Here is a 14,285-nt window from a genome sequence, read left to right on the forward strand (position 1 = left end):
AGGTACCAGTTATCTTTCAGACTGAGTTTTAAGTGTTTTCCATCACTGCCTAACCCCCCGAGTAACCTCCGTTGGACCTCAGACGTCGTGTGATGTGCCTGTGACACCAACGGGGCTCCTCGAAGCAGCTTTGCGGTGGCAGCCCTTGTGGTCATTCCCCTTTGTCCTTTGAACACCAGGCAGAACAGAACGCCTGTGCAAGCATACGCAAAGCATCGGAGTGTGTTTAGGGAGTCATACAGGAGACATTTGTTGAGCATCTATTATGTGCCAAGAAGAAAAATACAAGATATGTTCCTTTTCCTTAGTGTTTAATGTGACTAGTGAAGATAGAGGTAGAGACACTGTTTACATAGGAAAGAAGGTATCAGTTGACTCTCGGTTTGGAGGGAAGCTTTGAGGAAGCAGGAAATTCCGCTTTTGGTTTGCAGTGGATGTACATAGTAGCCCTGAAGGCTTTGGGATCTGGGTGGGTGATGATGATTTTGACCAGGGAAGGGCTCAGGGACCGCATTGTGGTACAGCAGCAAGAGCAGAATGACAGGCCTGGGAAGGAGCTGACGGGGACCCAGGCCTGTGACCAGGTCAGTGGGAATGAGCGTGTGAAGAGGCTCTGTGGGACTCATTGCAGGGGGCCAACGCTGGGCCTGGCCGGTGGGGGGCTGCGCCTTTGGGCGAGACTCTTAAATTAAATCTTGAAAGCAGAGCTTTACTTTTGACTTTTAAAGTCCTTATCTATGTCAGTTTTAGAAAGATTAGTATATACTGGTAAGCACATAGAAAATAAAACCATGAAGTGGAGGTTTTGAGGATATCTGGCGATACCCAGGACGGGCGAAATAAGGAAAAGCAGGGCTGAAGTCAGGGGGCCCGTTTGGTGGCTGTTACTGTAGTGTCTCCCTCCCTCCTCGCTCTTCACCTGTCCCCTCTGCTCTCCTTTCTCCCCGGCCTGCTGAACAGTGGCCGAGGCTCCAAATGTGACTCAGAGCCCGGGCACGAAGGCGATCTGGGCAGGTCCCTGGGACCAGGTTTAGAAGTTGGAATGGACACTGCACATTAATTTTCTTGTTGGGTCCTGAGGGAGTTCTTTAATGAGGGCTCAAAAATGTAGGATCGTTTACAGACACATGGAAGGGGCTTGACTGTGAAAGCAGCCTTCTGCTAGTCGGCGGGGGTGAGTACAAACCTATAGGGGCCTTGCTCGTGCTGCGAAGGCGGGACCTGGAGGTTTGCACCGATGAGTCAGGGGCATTTTTGTAGAAGGAGCTTCGTGTCTCTGACTTGTCAACCACCCAGAAACTGAGCGTGTGAAGGACAGCCAGCTGTGGAAATGGAAAGGTCTTCCTCTAATGCCATAGGTCGGCCAAGGATCATCTCTCTCCTGAACGACAGGAGTGAAGTGGAAAGTGCATAACCAGTGCAATGCGAAGGGATTAAGTTACACCCAGGTGGCAATCTCTGTGTTTGGGAGGGGCAGTCTGACTGGCTTGTGCCTCGGCCTTTGCAGTGGCCCCTGGCTGATGTTGCCACGAGTTGCCGCATGGAGTACCGCATGGAGTTCAGCCCAGGCTCAAGCTTGAGACTCTTTGGTGAACTCTTTAGGATCATGGCAGGTCTGATATCTTCAGTGTGGAGATTACCAACAGTTTGGAAATTGCTGAGATCAATGTAGGTTCCTTGACTGAAGCCAAGGGGCACGGTATCTGTCTGCTGGATCCCAGGTCAGTGCTGTTGATTTCATGAGCATATGTCTCTTGCTGAGGGGCCTGGACCAGTGATGTGCTGCGTACCTCTAGACCACCCTGCAGGGATTCTCCTCTTCACTCCTGTGAGCCTCATCCCCAGCTTCTTTGTTCCAGTGCCACCGCTTTGGGGACCTGCATCTCCTCCCTAACCTTGATATGATACCATCCTGCTGAACAGTTCCTGTTTAGTTCAGGCCAGAGGCTGTCCCTGAATTACCTTGTCTTGGTGCCCTCTTGGTCAAATCGAAGACACCTGCCAAAGCTAGGGCTCCTGTGGTTCCTTTAGCTTTATGCCAAGCTCTGGCAAGCTGGAAATGTTGCCTGAGCATCTCTGGGGGCAAAGCCGACTCTCCAGATCCCTGTAGAAGTATGGCTTTGTTCTCAAGGGCCAGGGACATGTGTCCTTCAGGAAACACTTTGGAAAAGAGGGTTGTTCTGCCGGGAAGGCGGCTGCTTTCTGACCGAGAGATGATAAGTCCATGGGAAGCAAACAGACCACAGCCTGGGGTCAGTGAGCAGGCAGCCCCAATGCCACTGCTCAGCTCTCTTCTTCCAGAGAAAACGAAGGTGCTCCAGCTTGGTCCCTGTGTTTTATGGTCCCCAGTTCAGTTATGTCATTTGCAGCCACCTCTCCCTAGTCACCTGGAGGGACACGGGGTAAAGGAAACAGTCTCTTCTCCCCTGGCTGCCACTGGTTCCATAATGCAGTTTGAAGTTCACCTTGACACCTTATCTGTGGCTGCTTTTGTGCTACAGAGGCAGAGATGAGAGGTTCGTTCTGTGATGTTGGGCCACAAGCCCAAAAGTTGTATGCAGAGAATTTTAAGTTGAAGCAAGGACAGTCCTTTCCTGCTACTCTTGGAGGTCCGAACATGTCTAAACCTCTGTTCAGCTTCTCCTCGTTCAGCTGTGTTGCCGCCTCCTTTTTCATACAAAAGGCCTGCCCTGGAGCTGCGTGCCCGCCACCTTGATGCCTTTGCAAGGGCTGTGAGGTTGTCTCAGCTGAAGGCAGCGAACTCCCTACGCCGTCTTACAGGTTTACTGCCAGGCTAAGTGAAAATTTCCATCAGATCAAATATATATAGCTTAACAATTTTGCTTCTTTCCCTCATTTAACCTTGTCTTACTTTCAGGCTTTTGCTCAGTTCCCCACGAGGTGAACAGACTCTACGGGGATAGCTGTCCTTCCGCTGACCCTTGGAGATGATTTGTGGCACCTTCCTAAACAAAACAGGGGCAGTTAGTGGTAAAAAGCCAAAGTAGCTGAACCTTCCTCCAAATAAGGCCTCAAGTGACACAGTAGTTCCCCCTTATCCGAAGCTTTGCTTTTTGTGGTTTCGGTACCTGTGCCCAACCAAGGTCCAAACATATGCAGTGGAAAATTTCAGAAATACGCAATTCATGTTTTAATTGTATGCAGTTCTGAGCAGTATGACGGAATCTTGCACTGTCTGCTCTGTCCAGTCTGGGATGTGACTTACTTCTTTGTGCTTGAATTGACATTAATGAGACCTTAATTGACAATAAGTGGGGGGCAGGGGGTGGGTGCACTGAACACAGGTTTGAAAACATTAAAACCTGGGTTAGTTTTAGCTCTGATACACAGTTGGCTTTGTGAACCCTTGTACATCACTTAGCTTCTCTGAATATTAGTTTTCTCCTGTGGAAAATGAGATAAACACACCCACCTTCTCTTTACAGGGTTGTTTCAGGACCAAATCGGAGAGCTCTTTTGAGGGGGACAGGTAGAAAAGATTGCAACAGAAACTGTCATTCTTACTAAACTGATAAGAACAGATACTATGCTGGATCTTAGCCAAAAGGCCGAGAAATGATATAACTATGATTCTTAAATCAAGGTTCTTTAGCTTCAGCACTATTGGCATTATGCGCTGGATAATAATGCGTTTTTATTGTAGGGACCGTCCCATGCACCATAGGACGGTTTAGCAGCCTCCTTCACCTCTAATGACGAAATGCCAATAACACTCTCCTAGCTGTGACAGCCCAGAATGTCTCCAGATTCTGCCCCAGGAGGCAGTCACCCCTTGTGCAGAAGTACTGCCGTAAACCAAGTAAATGATTTAAAGCAGCTGACTCGTAGGAATGCAGGTAGCCTGTGCGCCAGCCTGCTTCCACTGTAGTAGACTCTTATTTCTGTGCCTGCCATTTCTGTGTGGGGCAGGGTGAGCACGCCAGGGCCTCAGGCCAGATCTGCCTGCCACTGGTTCCGTAGTGCAGTTTGAAGTTCACGTTGACACCTTACCTGGGGCTGCTTCTGTGCTGCACAGGCAGAGGTGAGTGATTCGTTCTGTGACGTTTGGGCCACAAGCCCAAAACATTTATTCTTTGGCCTTTGTCCAAAAAAGTTTGCCCACCCCTCATTTTAGAGTGTTTTAGAGGATTTTAATGGAATATCTTTTCCCATGCACCGAACCACGAGTGCTTAGATTTAAAATTGTTTGGGGTGCTTTTGTGCAGATATTGGCGGAAAGACAGTTTCAGTTGGCACAAGTGTGTAGATTAGGTGTACAATGAAATTGAATGTTATCTGTGCTGGCCGCTGTACAGACGTACGTGGTGCACGTTAACTGAGAGCAGAATCTTTGGAGCCAGGCTGTGTCGGTTCCCACCCTGGCTCCCCTCCTCTGATCTAGGACAAGTCCTTTACCTTCTCTGTGCCTTGGTTTCCTTGTGTGTACAACGAGGGTGATATTAAAGCCCGTGAGGACTAAGTAAATTAATGTAGGCAGAGCACGCAGAACAGCATTTGGCATCTAATAAGCGTGTCCTCATTACTTCGGTAGCCCAACAGTTCCAGAAATCAGCTCAATTTATATTCGGCTTCTACAGTTTTTTATTTAGCAGTGCCGTTTAAGGGTGTGAATGCATAATAGTTGTTTTCATAGTAAAATGTGGGCAAATAATTTCACTTAATTTATTTCTTCCTCTAACACAGAAATGGATGAATGGGGGGAGAGTCATTGAATTGGTGTCTAGCCAGGCGAATTATTTAATTCCAGCCAGAGAGATTAGCTTAAAGTCTCAAAAAAATATATTGTCACTCCAGGGTTTTGCCACTAATAGAATCTAGATTACCTCTAAAAACACATTATGGCTTTTTCCAAGTGTTTGTCACTTTCACTGACACTCCCTTCCAGCCGAGGATGGTTTCTCCAGCTCATGCTAAGCCCTGCTTGTACCCACCAGGGTTCAGGAACCCCGCAGGCAAGGCTCTGGCTTCCTAGAAATCCGTATTTTAATGCAGTTTTCTATTTATGGAGTGGCATATTGCCCCAAAGCACAAAAATGATTATAGATGATCTTATTAATGCTCTTATATAACATTTAGTCCTTATAATTTCCTTATTTTCTAAATAGAAAACTCAAAAGAGAAGTACCAAGATGAAATTTTTATTCCCCTTCCCCCCCCCCCCTCCGGACACATGGGGTATGTTAGGTTGCCACAATTGCAATGATTGATCAGCTGGCAACTAATTACTGAACTCTGTGAGGTGTGATGCTAAGTAATACAGAATTTGGAAGGAAATACAGGGCCTGAATCTTGCCCTCAAGGGGTTCTGACTATATGAGAAGACCATAATATGTTTATAGGTGTTTAAAGAGCAACACAAAGATCACACAATATTCTGAAAGCATTGCAAGAGATGCTACGTGACTTTTCATAATAAAATACCAAGTGAAGTATAGACAATGAGTGTTTTGTGGTCAAAGAAGAGACTGTTCATAATTGATGCCAGCGTATTTGTCCTGAATTTCACAACATTATGGCCTTCCAGGTGTCAGGAGCTGAACACAGAATTAGGGCTCTGAACGAAGGAGCACGTAGATGATGGGAATAGTGAGGGCTGACAGGATGCCTGGCAGGAACGGGAACATACTCGGGTTGGTTTTTTAACAAATCTCCCAAAATAAGCCCTTTTCTTTTCTACCTACATAACTTGCCATGTAGAACATGTACCAAATATTTCTCTGTTTTGAAAAGAGATTTTTCCTCTTACAATGATGTGCACCTGTGTGCTGACGCCTGCGCTACCTCAGTGAAGAGGGCGGGGTGGGGACTGCCCTTACCCACTGGCAGCGGACAGCTGCACACCAGCCAGAGTTCTGGCCGCAGCGCTCTGCATTCTAAACCTCCATGTATCTGTAGTTGTACACAGGTTTCACCTATCCAGTCTTTCTGGATCCTCACCGTGGGCAAAGGGCTGTTGGTTGTCCTTAGCCCCATTTTTCAGATGAGGAAACGGAGGCTTGGAGAGGTCGGTCATATGACCAGAAAGTGAGTCTCAGGACGTGGAAAATCTGTCTCCTGATCCCCTTCTTTCTGCTGGAATGGCTTTCTCCCTGACGGCAGCAAGTGGCTTTTATTGACCGTTTAGGATGAATCAGCGACTCCACCCTGGGCTTTGCATGTGTGGCTGTGTGTAGTTCTCACGGCAACCTGTATAGTAGCAACCACTGTGACCATCATTTTGCAGGTGAAGCTTGTGAAGCACAGACAAGTAACATGCTTGGAGGCAGTGAACCCAACTGTGTAATCAAGGATGGGAGGAGCAGTTTCCTTTTTAACTGGGGTCATTGGTTTATAACACTACATGTGGCTCGGGTGTACAGTACTATAATATAATTCCGTGTCTGTACCACCCAAAGGCTAGTTTCCATCCCTCACCACACATTTGACCCCTTTACCCACTTTGTCCTCCTCTCACCTTCCTCCTTTCTGGCAGCCACCAATCTGTTTTCTGCATCTGTCCGTTTGTTTGCTTTTTGTTTGTTTTTAAAATTACATTTGTAGGTTATCCATGTTCAAAAGAATCTGTTTTGCTTGTTTTCCTTCTCAGAAAAAAAGACCTAAGAATAGCACATACCTTTCTGTAAATGGAGTCTGCAGATAGTGTATAAAAGTAGTTTTCATCTGTAAGTGGTTTAAAAGCAATTCTATAGTAAAAACAGTAACCAAACGGGAAAATATCTGTGTTAGGTTCTAACGTTCTTAGTCACTCTCCCTTTTTGTCTTCTTATATTCTTTTTCCCCTTGATTAAAACCCCTCAGATTCCATGGGCAGGGGACAGGTGTAATTCAAATGTCCCCAAGGAGAAAAGATTCTTTTTCATTTATTCAACAAATTCTTTTGAGTACTTCCTATTCATGCACAGGGAACGCCTTCCTTGAAGTATTTGCAACCCACCTGGGCAGGCGGATAAAGCAGCAGCAGGGGTTAGTGTATTCAGTGCCCAGCTAGAACTTTCTGGAGGGCGGAGGAGAATATGACTTCCCGTTTAGGGGGTCTAGGAAGGCTTTCTAGGAGAGGCAGAACCTAGAGGGTGAGTGGGGTTTTGTGGTGATCTCCTGTAGCCCTCGACAGTGGGAGAGACTCCCAAAGGAATGACCCTAATGCCCAGTACTTTCTCAGTCCCCACGGAGGACTTTAGAATAATAACATTCCAGTAGTAGCAGTGCTGGCCTCTGTCTCCAGGTTTCTCCAGGTGTGACCATCTTTCTGATACTCATCCACTGGAGAGGAGGGTAGACAGACCAGAATGAGCTCATCGGTGCTTCTTAAGGCCTCAGCCCTAGACCCTGATAGTCCCTCCCTTCAAGTCCCATCTGGTGCAGAGGTTCTGAAAGTTGGTTGCAAATGCTGGTCCAGAAATCCGTCCTGCCATCTTCCTCACTCTTTCTTTTCATGGCCCTGTTTTCCTGTGCTCGCACTGCTGGGGCTCTCCTTCCCGACAGGAGCTCTGCCGTGGGACTGTGGCTGGATTTCATGCCTTGGAAACTTTTCGCTGGGTTAGAAGAATGAGCCTCAGAAAAATTAAATATATATGAAGTTGCGTGGAGGTGTTGGGGGAGCCTGGCATTTAGTATATTTAGAACTGTCTAGATCTTACAAGAGGTAAAATGGTTTTGGAAGTGGCAGACCTGAAATAAAGTAGAGCTGCCTTGAATACGTGCCAGGGATAAACTGCCTTTTGCTCCCCCCAGACAATACAGACCCCCCCTTAAAAAGTTATTTTATAAGGTCATACTATCCATCCTCTTGAGCACTACAGCCATTTTCTCACAGAATATCAAATATTTGCAAAACTGTAACAATTTCTTTTAAAGGAATAGAGAGCTTGTATTGTAGGGTATGTAGGCAGTGCACTTTGAAGAGGGGTTCTTTATGGTTTAGCAGATTAAGGGGGTGATTAGGAGGGACAGTTTGGTAGGGAGTGTGATGTGTCTAAGGCCACACTCAGGCAGCTGGGCATACAATAGCTATGGCTGGAATCAGTTATTTTATTTTTTCCACGTTTACTTTTATTTTTTATTTATTGGGGTAATACTGGATAATACAAGTATATAGGTTTCAGGCGTACAATTCTGTAATACATCATCTGTACACTGTACTGTGTGTTTGCACCTGGAATCGAGTCTCCTTCCATCGCCATTTATCTCCCTTGCCCTCTGGTAAATGACCACGCCGTTGTCTAACCTAGTAGTTATCTCCCACTCTGGAGCCCTATGTAGTGGCTCCCATATTTCCCTGCTTTTACTCCACCTCCTGAATGTGTCCCGCTGTGTGTGAAAAGATGGCGTCACCTACTCCCAACAGAGGGGTCCTGCTTCGTGGGTTGTGTTCCTCACTAACCTTTTGGCAGGGCACTCTGCTTACTCGGTTTCCAGCTAGTGGTCTTCACTTTTATTTTTTTGACTAGGTACTTTTTTCCTTCCTCTTATGATCCCTCCAGTTTCTGTTGGTTTTCACTTTCCTTCTATTTGCCCCTGAACTCCTTTGTGTGTGTTAATATTAAACTGATGGGCATAGTATTTATAAGGTATTCATTGTTTAGACTTGGCACAGTTTCTCCTAGTATTCCTAGTACTTCTGAATTTAAATTTCTAGTGTCACACAAAGCTGAGCTGCAGTATAGCTTAAGCACCGGTCACACGCCAAAGAAATGCCACCTAAGCCTTATTTCCCCATGTCCCAGTTGCTTTGTGTTGGAAACTGGGTACAGAACGTTTGGTGAGGCTGGGAAGGTGCTATAGGTTAAAAAAAAAAGATGGGGGAATTGCTTCAGGAAGCTGATCAAATCCTTCACTTCAAAAAATGGTGAAGATTTGACTGCTTTTCAGTGGGACCCTCTTCCTTATATATCTAAAGATGTAACTTTCATTGATTATTTAATATATGAAAAATTGTAAGTTATTCAGACAGATAAGTTTTGATCTTACAGTGTGGTATTATACTAACAACTTCTCATTCCTAATTAGGATTCTTAAGTCCCTTTAGAATTCATTCCAAGAAGTGCAAAGAAATCTCAGTGACATTTATAGTTACTAAGCACCCAGTTGCCGAATACTTCAGTTTTTACTGCATCTATTTCTCTGGTGTCACAGCTTCCAGTAATTCCATCGTGGTTTATGGTCTCTGCCTCCAGGAGAAGCCAAGTGGAGAGCAAGAGGAGAAGGTACATTTGCTGTTTGTCAGGAGCTTGACAGGGCTGAGCATGAAGGGTGGCAAATGGGGAAAAGTCTGGCCAGTGAGCAAGCAGAGTTTCTTTCACCCAGAGAAGGTTTTGGAACCTCATCACCAGTGCTTAAGGTTATTCCTTGAAGAACAGGTGCCCCCCTGGCTTGCTTCTCAGTCATGGTGGGTTACTCAATTACTCAACCTGGTGAGTAATAATTGGCCACCTCTTCTGAGTTAGTGCCTCTCAATGCACCCCTTTTGATTTGGAGGGCATGTGGAGTGCTGTGGGGGGCGCGGTGGAGGAGGGGGTGTGGGTGGTAATTGGGGCCCGCCCCACCCCACGTTCATCTCTACAGTAGGAGCGTCATGTTGAAGATTTGTTGTGTGTTTCAATACTACGTGACCCAGCCACTTGCTGAGTGCTGGGCTGAGCACCGCAGCTCTGAGTGTCAGCCTCACGGGCCCAGGGTGGTCCGAACGGCTTTGTGCCTGACTTCGACCAGGTCCGCGAGGGCAGTCACAGAGTTGTCCCTGAATCTTGGTGACGGAATTGCGAAGACTGAATGAACATTCAGTTTAATTAATCTGGGTTCTGTTGAGCAGTGTGTGTGGCGGTGTATGTGTGCGCACACGCACAACAGTTTTTTCCTGAAGATACCATGATTGTGTTGGGAAAGCAAGGTGTGTTTATGGGCTTATGGCTTAGGTGTTTCATAGAAAGGGAAGTTCTCATTTGCTGTCTGCCATGGGTTTTAGAGTCCGAACCAACCATGTGGGAAATTTCACAGCGTCTCCTTGGCCCAGAGGGGCTCTGTCTGCCTTCAGTAGCATCTGTGACGTGTGGCTGTACTTTGTTGTGCCTGGTATTGTCTGTTGTAGTAAAATGTAACAGTACCTGTCAGATATCAGTATGTGTGATTTACCATCTCAGTAAGGGGTACGGGGAGAGTATCTTTTGTTGGAGGAGGTGCGTTCTGGCAGACAGATGAGTGGCAGCGGGGGCTAGTGGTGAAGTCCAAACTCCGCATCCAGGCTAGCTGGTTGCAGCCCTGGCTCCTTGCCTGTGTCATCTGGAGCGAGTTACTTGCCTCTTTATGTTGGCCTCATTATGAAATGGGGATAATTAGGGTCTCATTGACAGGGCTGTTGGGGGATTAAATGCGTTAGTATGTGTATGGTGACCCTCGTGGCACTCTAACAGTAGGCTGTCCGTGCTGTTTGTGGTCGTTGGCATCGCTGTTGATGGTGGGCCGGTAGAAGAGGTCAGACGCCAGCTGTGTCTTAGTGAAACTCTGCAGGATTCGACTAGGAAAAGAATTTGAAGGTGACTCAGGTGTGTACAGGGAATGCAGATGGCATGTTTGTGTGGGAAGACAGGTGTCACACAGTCGCTAGATGAGCAACTTTGGAGTCCAGCAGACCACTGCCATTCACTTACTGTGTGACTTTGGTTATAACCTTGCTAAGCTTTAGTTCTAATCTTTCTTATGGTGATAATAATAGTGATAACCTCATAGGTCATTATGAAGGTTAGAAGAGGAGATTCATACAAAACCCTTAGGTTATTACCTGGCACAGAAAAAACTTTCAAAAGGATGGCCTCTGTTAATTTGTACTTTTCATCATCACTTTTGTCCTTGTTGTCACGAGTGTTATCCATATCGCATTGTAGTAGGAGATGTTGCTGGAGAGATGTTGGGGAAGCAGAGAAAAGGGAGTGTAGAGGTTATGGCTTAGCTTTAGGAGTTTTCACTTGAACTTAGGTAATGGGGTATACTAAACTTTTATTTGAGAGAAAGGAAAAGGAAATGAGTGTGTGCAATGTATGTGTGTGTATGTGCACAGATGTGCGTATTGGCAAGGACATTTTTTCTATGCTCACCTGAAGGACATATTTTTTATCGAGTTTTTAGAGAGAGGGGAAGGCAAAGGGAATCACTGATGTGAAAGAGACATTGATTGGTTGCCTCTTGTATGTGCCCTGACTGGAGATCGTTCATGCTTAGACCGGAGATCAAACCCAGCATTTAGTTGTGTGCCTTGACCGGGAATCAAACCTACAACCTTTTGGTTATGGGACAATGCTCCAACCAACTGAGCCACAACGGCCAGGGCAGCAAGGGTATTTGAAAGAGGTGTGGTCTTGCTGAAAGCAGTGATTCAAGAACATGGATCTGTTTACACTATGAAGATAATTTGAGAGTTGGGAAAAATTAGATAAACCAAAGGGACAAAACAGTTAATATAGTTTTTAACAATTGAAAAGGAAATCAGTAAGAGAAAGAAAAATAATTGTTTACTTTGTTGCATATGTATTATGTATAAGACCCTGTGCTAACCCCTCTGTGTTATTATCATTTCAAAGTAACTCAGGAGGGAGGGTCCATTGTTGTTCCATTTCACAGATGAGAAGTCAGTGTGTCGAGTGGTTAAGAATACACAGGCATTGTGGTGGAGGCAGCTCGTCCCGATATCTGTTCTCACCTTCTCCCCACAGTGATAACAGCTCAGCTGGGCGTGTGGATGCTCAAAGCCCTGAACTCCCTTGCAGTTCAGTGTGACTAGTTGTGGCTAAAAACAAATGTTGTGGGTAATTTGGGGGAGCTCGCTTAAGAGAGAGCTGGCTTGCCCTGCCTGCTTCCCTCTGCTCCTCCATGGGGCTGTTGTGGGCATTAGTGGAGGCCTCTCTGAGGCCGTGAGGACTGGGCTGCCCCCGGGCAATGGCAGAACGGAAGGCTAGAAGGAACAGAGCTTCGCACCAGCCCCAAACTGCCCACCCTTGGGCATTTAGAAAAGAGAGAAGAGTCAGCCTCTCTCTGGGGTTTCCTGTTGTTTCCGGCCAGCCCGAATCCTCACTGACAAAGATCACCCAGGGGACAGCGAGGGGTGGGGCCTGGGCTCTCTCATCCCGGAGCCTGATGTGACTCCAGCTTGTTCTGCCTCATCGCACTGTTTCTCAGAGCAGCCCTCGGATGCCCACTGGTTCTCACAAGGAGTTGCTGGAAAGACTTCGGTGCTGCAGCTCAGAAAGCTGCGTCTGTTGAGGTTAGCGCGTGTCCAGACCCGGGCTCAGGAGCCCCGTGGTGGGGCTCGCAGTCACCTAGAGACGCTCGGATGCTGCACTTCTGTGTCCTTCCAGACGAGGTGGCCTGGGCTCCCTTCTCCTTTGCACACGCGGGCCTGATCCTGAGAACGCCACCCTGCCACCAAGGAAAGAAGTTGAGGAGTAGTTTTAATTATCAAGAATTGTGATTTATAAATAGCTTTTTGAAAAATAGTACTGTCTTTAAGCTAAGGACTTGTGTGGTTAATTCTTATGACAAAAGTTAATTTTGCAAAACCATAGGCAGAAAGTGTTTTTAAATGCTACAGAACTAACAATTCTCTGACTCTTATTTTGAGAATAAGTATGAGATGTCGGAATTATACACCTGATTGGCTGCTGACAGACAGTCCTGAGGAATCGGCTGGGACTGCCAAGAGGTTACCCGTATTCTGTGTTCCTAGAAATCCTCAACCTGAAATACTTTCGAAAGCAGTAGTTCAGACGTTATGTACAGAGATACCAGAGTGCTGGGGCGAGGGTGGCTTTGGGCTGGTTTTGGGGCAAATTCAGCTTTATTGCTCTTCTCCTCTGAACAGTCTGAACGACCACAGAGCTTCGTGCCTCAGTGAGCAGCGGGTTCGGATGATGTGCTCAGTAGCCCGTGGTGCGAGGAGGCTCGCTCCCAGAGGGTGTGGGTGTCACGCGGTCTGTCCGAGTCCTGTTCCAGACTGGCACTCCTCACACGGTCAAAGTTTCGACTGGGTCCAGTCCCAAAAGGGCAAAACAATTTTGGATTAATGTAACTAATTCCAAATTCATTATGAATGTTGTAATTTCAGTGTCAGGAACCAAATAAGTTGAAAAGTGTGTTTACATTGCTGCAGCATGACTCCATTTAGCTGTGTGTACACCTGCTTGTCTTTCTTTTCAGGACTAGTCTCAATCACTCATGTATTTACGTGATCCTGAATCTCTTTTTAGGAACAGCATACAAAGGGAAAATAGAAATTTTGACATACTCTGGGTAACGTTTTTGCTCTGCTTTCCTAATCTAACAGGAGTTGGGAAGCTTACAATGAAGCATTTTTAAACACGTTCTTTGCTAAATCAAACTCTAAGGGCTTTACTTGTACATTTGAGATGATGTAGTGTGATGGACAGAACACAGAATGCAGAGAATGTACACTCCTGATTCTAGTGCCGTCTTGGAACTTGACCTTCATGAAACAGAAACATAATAATGCTGCATCTTATTGAGAAGATTAAGTGAGGTAACACGTGAAAGTCCCCTGTAAACCCGACGCTGTGTTAGGTGCCCTTGCAGTCAGCCTGTCTGTACTCCGCTCCCAGCAGCACAGACGCAGAATCATGGCGGGCGGGGCTGCGAGAGAGCTCGGTGAGCCAGTTACACCAACTTCTTCATCTTGGCCCTGAGTGCACTGAGATGCAGATACTAGGGACTGAAGCCACGGAACTAGCAGGGCCAGAAAAGGCAGGACCTCGTGCATCCCAAGCTATTGCTTATTTCACTTGGCCATTGTTTCTTGGATCACTGGTTTAGTGTATACAAACATTTTTAGGTCGTGTTTCAGTGTCAGGGACAATTTGGAATGAAATCTCCCTGTGAGGAATGTTACTGTTAAAAGTAGCTGATAGTTTTCTATTTTCAATAACTGCCATGTGGCTGTATAAGAGGATGTCATTACTCTTAGGATAAAACCAATAATTACCGAATACTAATTTTTGTGCCAAGTGTTACTTTCTAAGACACTGGGATCTTTTCTTTTAAGGAACTTAAACTTAAGAGATTTGGCCTATTATCTTACTATGTTATGGTAGACTTCTACCTCACAATGGTGTTTTTTTCTTTTTTCTTTGGGTTATGGATAGAAATGACAAGAAATGGCCAGTACTAGTCTAAAACTTGTTTAATTTCCTTTTACCATAAAAAATATTTAATGCAAAAATAGCTGAGCATAATAAGCATTTAAAACAGAAACATTCAGAGAAAGG

General features: G+C 46.0%; 1 protein-coding gene and 1 non-coding gene across 8 annotated transcripts in view; one reads left to right on the plus strand and one right to left on the minus strand.

The window, feature by feature from the left end:
* Positions 1-14,285, plus strand: part of RABGAP1L (RAB GTPase activating protein 1 like) — a 448,545-nt gene that overhangs the window by 225,330 nt on the left and 208,930 nt on the right. The gene's annotated exons all lie outside the window — the stretch shown is intronic.
* On the minus strand, positions 3,394-3,581 carry LOC118979304 (U2 spliceosomal RNA). The gene has a single exon (XR_005064893.1). It is a non-coding gene; the product is annotated as a U2 spliceosomal RNA (small nuclear RNA).

The sequence above is a fragment of the Sturnira hondurensis genome, unplaced genomic scaffold, assembly GCF_014824575.4.
Source record: "Sturnira hondurensis isolate 20B ecotype Veracruz unplaced genomic scaffold, ASM1482457v3 Scaffold0022215, whole genome shotgun sequence".
Taxonomy (NCBI): Eukaryota; Metazoa; Chordata; class Mammalia; order Chiroptera; family Phyllostomidae; genus Sturnira; species Sturnira hondurensis.